Source organism: Oryctolagus cuniculus, chromosome 16, assembly GCF_051225735.1.
Source record: "Oryctolagus cuniculus isolate XC-2025 breed Fujian yellow rabbit chromosome 16, ASM5122573v1, whole genome shotgun sequence".
Taxonomy (NCBI): domain Eukaryota; kingdom Metazoa; phylum Chordata; class Mammalia; order Lagomorpha; family Leporidae; genus Oryctolagus; species Oryctolagus cuniculus.
In genome coordinates, this window is record NC_142882.1 from 31,641,307 (window position 1) to 31,648,586 (window position 7,280).

Genomic DNA, 7,280 nt, shown 5'->3' on the forward strand with positions numbered 1-7,280 from the left:
ATATCATTATGGATTCTTGCATTTCTTTGGCTTTTTTCTTCGTTTTCTTATTTATCATGGTTTGTAATGCATTTTCTGATGTGAGCTTTGGTTTTGAGGCTGCAATATGGAGTTCAGGGTAACAGAGGAATGGTCTTTTTCAAACAGGGCACAGCTGTTGGCCTGCTCCAATTCTGGCTTGCTGTCATTGTTTTGGGTGCCTCAGCCGATTATTGGTCTTTTGAGCGGCAATTTACTACATGTTTTCTGGGCCTGAATTGGTTTTGCCTTCTTCCTTCCCAAATATTGTATTCTGACGCAATACAAACAAGAGTTTCGGCAGAGTAGCCATTATGAAATAAAAAACACAACAAATAGTCATTTGAAGCTTAGAAATCGACAGGTAACACGAGCAAGGTGAGTTTTTGTGTTTTCGAAAATAAAATGGAACACTTTGGCTGAGGTGACAGATGTTAATTGCCTCCAAACTGAGTTTCACTGTAATTTTCAGGTGAATTCAGTCAGAATTCCACAGGCAGTCAGCTGGAGGGGTGGATGAATCTGGGAATAGCCGGTTTCCTTGCGATTGAATCAAGCCCAATATCATTATAGATTCTTGCATTTCTTTGGCTTTTTTCTTATTTTTCTTATTTATCATGGTTTGTAATGAATTTTCTGATGTGAGCTTTATTTTGAGGCTGCAATATAGACTTCAGTGCAGAAGAGAATGGTTCTTTTTCAATCAGGGCACACCTCTTTGCTTGCTGCAATCTGGTTTAATGTCATTGCTTTGGGTACCTCTGCTGACTTTTGGTTTCTTGAGCGGCAATTTCCTAAATGATTTCTGGGTGTGAGTTGGTTTTGCCTTCTTCCTTCCCAAATGTTGTATTCTGATGCAATACAAAAAAGAGTTTGGTTAAAGTAGCCATTATGAAATAAAAAACACAACAAATAGTCGTTTGAAGCTTAGAACTCTACAGGTAACACAACAAAGGTGAGTTTTTGTGTTTTGGAAAAGAAAATGGAACACTTTGGCTGAGGTGAGAGATATTAATTGCCTCCAATCTGAGTTTCACTGTGATTTTCAGCTGAATTCAGTCAGAATTCCACAGGCAGTCAGCTGCAGTGGTCGATGAATCCTGGAACAGCCGGTTTCCTTGAGACTAAATCAAGCCCAATATCATTATGCATTCTTGGAATTCTTTGGCTTTTTTCTCATTTTCCTTATTTTTCTTGGTTTCTAATGAATTTCCTGATGTGAGCTTTGGTTTTGAGGCTGCAATATGGAGTTCAGGGCACCGGAGGAATGGTCTTTTTCAAACAGGGCACAGCTTTTGGCCTGCTCCAATTCTGGCTTGCTGTTATTGTTTTGAGTGCCTCAGCTGACTTTTGGTTTCTTGAGCTGCAATTTCCTACATGTTTTCTGAGTCTGAGTTGGTTTTGCCTTTTTCCTTCCCAAATTTTGTATTCTGACGCCATACAAACAAGAGTTTGGGGCGAGTAGCCAGTGTGAAATACAAAACACAACAAATAGTCTTTTGAAGCTTAGAAATCTACAGGTAACACGACCAAGGTGAGTTTTTGTGTTTTGGAAAATCAAATGGAACACTTTGGCTGAGGTGACAGATATTAATTGCCTCCAAACTGAGTTTCACTGCGATTTTCAGGTAAATTCAGTCAGAATTCCACAGGCAGTCAGCTGGAGGGGTTGATGAATCCGGGAACAGCCGGTTTCCTTGCAACTCAATCAAGCCCAATATCATTATGGATTCTTGCATTTCTTTGGCTTTTTTCTCATCTTTCTTATTTATCATGGTTTAAATGAATTTTCTGATGTGAGCTTTGGTTTTTAGGCTGCAATATGGAGTTCAGGGCACCGGAGGAATGGTCTTTTTCAAACAGGGCACAACTGTTGGCCTGCTCCAATTCTGCCTTGCTGTCATTGTTTTGAGTGCCTCAGCCGATTTGTGGTTTTTTGAGCGGCAATTTCTTAAATGTTTTCTGGGTCTGAGTTGGTTTTGCCTTCTTCCTTCCCAAATTTTGTATTCTGACGCAATACAAACAAGAGTTTGTTTAAAGTAGCCATTATGAAATAAAAAACACTACAAATAGGCGTTTTAAGCTTAGAAATCTACAGGTAACACGACCAAGGGGAGTTTTTGTGTTTTGGAAAATCAAATGGAACACTTTGGCTAGGTGACAGATATTAATTGCCTCCAAACTGAGTGTCACTGCGATATTCAGGTTAATTCAGTCAGAATTCCACAGGCAGTCCGCTGAAGGGGTGGATGAATCCGGGAACAGCCGGTTTCCTTGCGACTAACTCAAGCCCAATATCATTATGGATTCTTGCATTTTTTGGCTTTTTTCTCCGTTTTCTTATTTATCATGGTTTGTAATGAATTTTCTGATGTGAGCTTTGGTTTTGAGGCTGGCATATTGAGTTCAGGGCACCGGAGGAATGGTCTTTTTCAAACAGGGCACAGCTGTTGGCCTCCTCCAATTCTGCCTTGCTGTCATTGTTTTAAGTACCTCAGCCGATTTGTGGTTTCTTGAGCGGAAATTTTAAATGTTTTCTGGACAGAGTAGCCATTATGAAATAAAAAATACAACAAATAGGCGTTTGAAGCTTAGAAATCTACAGGTAACACGACCAAGGTGAGTTTTTGTGTTTTAGATAATAAAATGGTCTGAGGTGACAGATATTAATTGCCTCCAAACTGAGTTTCACTGCGATTTTCAGGTTAATTCTGTCAGAATTCCACAGGCAGTCCGCTGGAGGGGTGGATGAATCCAGGAACAGCCGGTTTCCTTGAGACTAAATCAAGCCCAATATCATTATGCATTCTTGCATTTGTTTGGCTTTTTTCTCATTTTTCTTATTTATCATGGTTTGTAATGCATTTTCTGATGTCAGCTTTGGTTTTGAGGCTGCAATATGGAGTTCAGGGCACCGGGGCAATGGTCTTTTTCAAACACGGCACAGCTGTTGGCCTGCTCCAATTCTGGCTTGCTGTCATTGTTTTGAGTGCCTCAGCCGATTTGTGGTTTTTTGAGCGGCAATTTCTTAAATGTTTTCTGGGTCTGAGTTGGTTTTGCCTTCTTCCTTCCCAAATGTTGTATTCTGACACAATACAAACAAGAGTTTGGGCAGAGTAGCCATTATGAAATAAAAAACAATACAAATAGGCGTTCGAAGCTCAGAAATCTACAGGTAACAGGACAAGATGAGGTTTTGTGTTTTGGAAAATCAAATGGAACACTTTGGCTGAGGTGACAGATATTAATGGCCTCCAAACTGAGTTTCACTGCGATTTTCAGGTGAATTCAGTCAGAATTCCACAGGCAGTCAGCTGGAGGGGTGGATGAATCTGGGAACAGCCAATTTCCTTGCGACTAAATCAAGCCCAATATCATTATGGATTCTAGCATTTCTTTGGCTTTTTTCTCCTTTTGCATATTTATCATGGTTTGTAATGAATTTTCTGATGTGAGCTTTGGTTTTGAGGCTGCAATATGGAGTTCAGGGCACAAGAGGAAGGTTATTTTTCAAAAAGGGCACAGCTGTTGACTTGCTCCAATTCTGCCTTGCTGTCATTGTTTTGGGTGCCTTAGCTGACTTTTGGTTTCTTGAGCGGCAATTTCCTAAATGTTTTCTGTGTCTGAGAGGTTTTTGCCTTCTTCCTTCCCAAATTTTGTATTGTGACGCAATACAAACATGAGTTCAGACAGAGTACCGATTATGAAATAAAAAACACAACAAATAGGCGTTTGAAGCTTAGAAATCTACAGGAAACATGACCAAGGTGAGTTTTTGTGTTTTGGAAAATCAAATGGAACACTTTGGCTGAGGTGACAGATATTAATTGCCTCCAAACTGAGGTTCACTGCGATTTTCCGGTTAATTCAGTCATATTTCCACAGGCAGTCAGCTGGAGGGGTGGATGAATCTGGGAACAGCCAATTTCCTTGCGACTAAATCAAGCCCAATATCATTATGGATTCTTGCATTTCTTTGGCTTTTTTCTTCGTTTTCTTATTTATCATGGTTTGTAATGCATTTTCTGATGTGAGCTTTGGTTTTGAGGCTGCAATATGGAGTTCAGGGTAACAGAGGAATGGTCTTTTTCAAACAGGGCACAGCTGTTGGCCTGCTCCAATTCTGGCTTGCTGTCATTGTTTTGGGTGCCTCAGCCGATTATTGGTCTTTTGAGCGGCAATTTACTACATGTTTTCTGGGCCTGAATTGGTTTTGCCTTCTTCCTTCCCAAATATTGTATTCTGACGCAATACAAACAAGAGTTTCGGCAGAGTAGCCATTATGAAATAAAAAACACAACAAATAGTCATTTGAAGCTTAGAAATCGACAGGTAACACGAGCAAGGTGAGTTTTTGTGTTTTCGAAAATAAAATGGAACACTTTGGCTGAGGTGACAGATGTTAATTGCCTCCAAACTGAGTTTCACTGTAATTTTCAGGTGAATTCAGTCAGAATTCCACAGGCAGTCAGCTGGAGGGGTGGATGAATCTGGGAATAGCCGGTTTCCTTGCGATTGAATCAAGCCCAATATCATTATAGATTCTTGCATTTCTTTGGCTTTTTTCTTATTTTTCTTATTTATCATGGTTTGTAATGAATTTTCTGATGTGAGCTTTATTTTGAGGCTGCAATATAGACTTCAGTGCAGAAGAGAATGGTTCTTTTTCAATCAGGGCACACCTCTTTGCTTGCTGCAATCTGGTTTAATGTCATTGCTTTGGGTACCTCTGCTGACTTTTGGTTTCTTGAGCGGCAATTTCCTAAATGATTTCTGGGTGTGAGTTGGTTTTGCCTTCTTCCTTCCCAAATGTTGTATTCTGATGCAATACAAAAAAGAGTTTGGTTAAAGTAGCCATTATGAAATAAAAAACACAACAAATAGTCGTTTGAAGCTTAGAACTCTACAGGTAACACAACAAAGGTGAGTTTTTGTGTTTTGGAAAAGAAAATGGAACACTTTGGCTGAGGTGAGAGATATTAATTGCCTCCAATCTGAGTTTCACTGTGATTTTCAGCTGAATTCAGTCAGAATTCCACAGGCAGTCAGCTGCAGTGGTCGATGAATCCTGGAACAGCCGGTTTCCTTGAGACTAAATCAAGCCCAATATCATTATGCATTCTTGGAATTCTTTGGCTTTTTTCTCATTTTCCTTATTTTTCTTGGTTTCTAATGAATTTCCTGATGTGAGCTTTGGTTTTGAGGCTGCAATATGGAGTTCAGGGCACCGGAGGAATGGTCTTTTTCAAACAGGGCACAGCTTTTGGCCTGCTCCAATTCTGGCTTGCTGTTATTGTTTTGAGTGCCTCAGCTGACTTTTGGTTTCTTGAGCTGCAATTTCCTACATGTTTTCTGAGTCTGAGTTGGTTTTGCCTTTTTCCTTCCCAAATTTTGTATTCTGACGCCATACAAACAAGAGTTTGGGGCGAGTAGCCAGTGTGAAATACAAAACACAACAAATAGTCTTTTGAAGCTTAGAAATCTACAGGTAACACGACCAAGGTGAGTTTTTGTGTTTTGGAAAATCAAATGGAACACTTTGGCTGAGGTGACAGATATTAATTGCCTCCAAACTGAGTTTCACTGCGATTTTCAGGTAAATTCAGTCAGAATTCCACAGGCAGTCAGCTGGAGGGGTTGATGAATCCGGGAACAGCCGGTTTCCTTGCAACTCAATCAAGCCCAATATCATTATGGATTCTTGCATTTCTTTGGCTTTTTTCTCATCTTTCTTATTTATCATGGTTTAAATGAATTTTCTGATGTGAGCTTTGGTTTTTAGGCTGCAATATGGAGTTCAGGGCACCGGAGGAATGGTCTTTTTCAAACAGGGCACAACTGTTGGCCTGCTCCAATTCTGCCTTGCTGTCATTGTTTTGAGTGCCTCAGCCGATTTGTGGTTTTTTGAGCGGCAATTTCTTAAATGTTTTCTGGGTCTGAGTTGGTTTTGCCTTCTTCCTTCCCAAATTTTGTATTCTGACGCAATACAAACAAGAGTTTGTTTAAAGTAGCCATTATGAAATAAAAAACACTACAAATAGGCGTTTTAAGCTTAGAAATCTACAGGTAACACGACCAAGGGGAGTTTTTGTGTTTTGGAAAATCAAATGGAACACTTTGGCTAGGTGACAGATATTAATTGCCTCCAAACTGAGTGTCACTGCGATATTCAGGTTAATTCAGTCAGAATTCCACAGGCAGTCCGCTGAAGGGGTGGATGAATCCGGGAACAGCCGGTTTCCTTGCGACTAACTCAAGCCCAATATCATTATGGATTCTTGCATTTTTTGGCTTTTTTCTCCGTTTTCTTATTTATCATGGTTTGTAATGAATTTTCTGATGTGAGCTTTGGTTTTGAGGCTGGCATATTGAGTTCAGGGCACCGGAGGAATGGTCTTTTTCAAACAGGGCACAGCTGTTGGCCTCCTCCAATTCTGCCTTGCTGTCATTGTTTTAAGTACCTCAGCCGATTTGTGGTTTCTTGAGCGGAAATTTTAAATGTTTTCTGGACAGAGTAGCCATTATGAAATAAAAAATACAACAAATAGGCGTTTGAAGCTTAGAAATCTACAGGTAACACGACCAAGGTGAGTTTTTGTGTTTTAGATAATAAAATGGTCTGAGGTGACAGATATTAATTGCCTCCAAACTGAGTTTCACTGCGATTTTCAGGTTAATTCTGTCAGAATTCCACAGGCAGTCCGCTGGAGGGGTGGATGAATCCAGGAACAGCCGGTTTCCTTGAGACTAAATCAAGCCCAATATCATTATGCATTCTTGCATTTGTTTGGCTTTTTTCTCATTTTTCTTATTTATCATGGTTTGTAATGCATTTTCTGATGTCAGCTTTGGTTTTGAGGCTGCAATATGGAGTTCAGGGCACCGGGGCAATGGTCTTTTTCAAACACGGCACAGCTGTTGGCCTGCTCCAATTCTGGCTTGCTGTCATTGTTTTGAGTGCCTCAGCCGATTTGTGGTTTTTTGAGCGGCAATTTCTTAAATGTTTTCTGGGTCTGAGTTGGTTTTGCCTTCTTCCTTCCCAAATGTTGTATTCTGACACAATACAAACAAGAGTTTGGGCAGAGTAGCCATTATGAAATAAAAAACAATACAAATAGGCGTTCGAAGCTCAGAAATCTACAGGTAACAGGACAAGATGAGGTTTTGTGTTTTGGAAAATCAAATGGAACACTTTGGCTGAGGTGACAGATATTAATGGCCTCCAAACTGAGTTTCACTGCGATTTTCAGGTGAATTCAGTC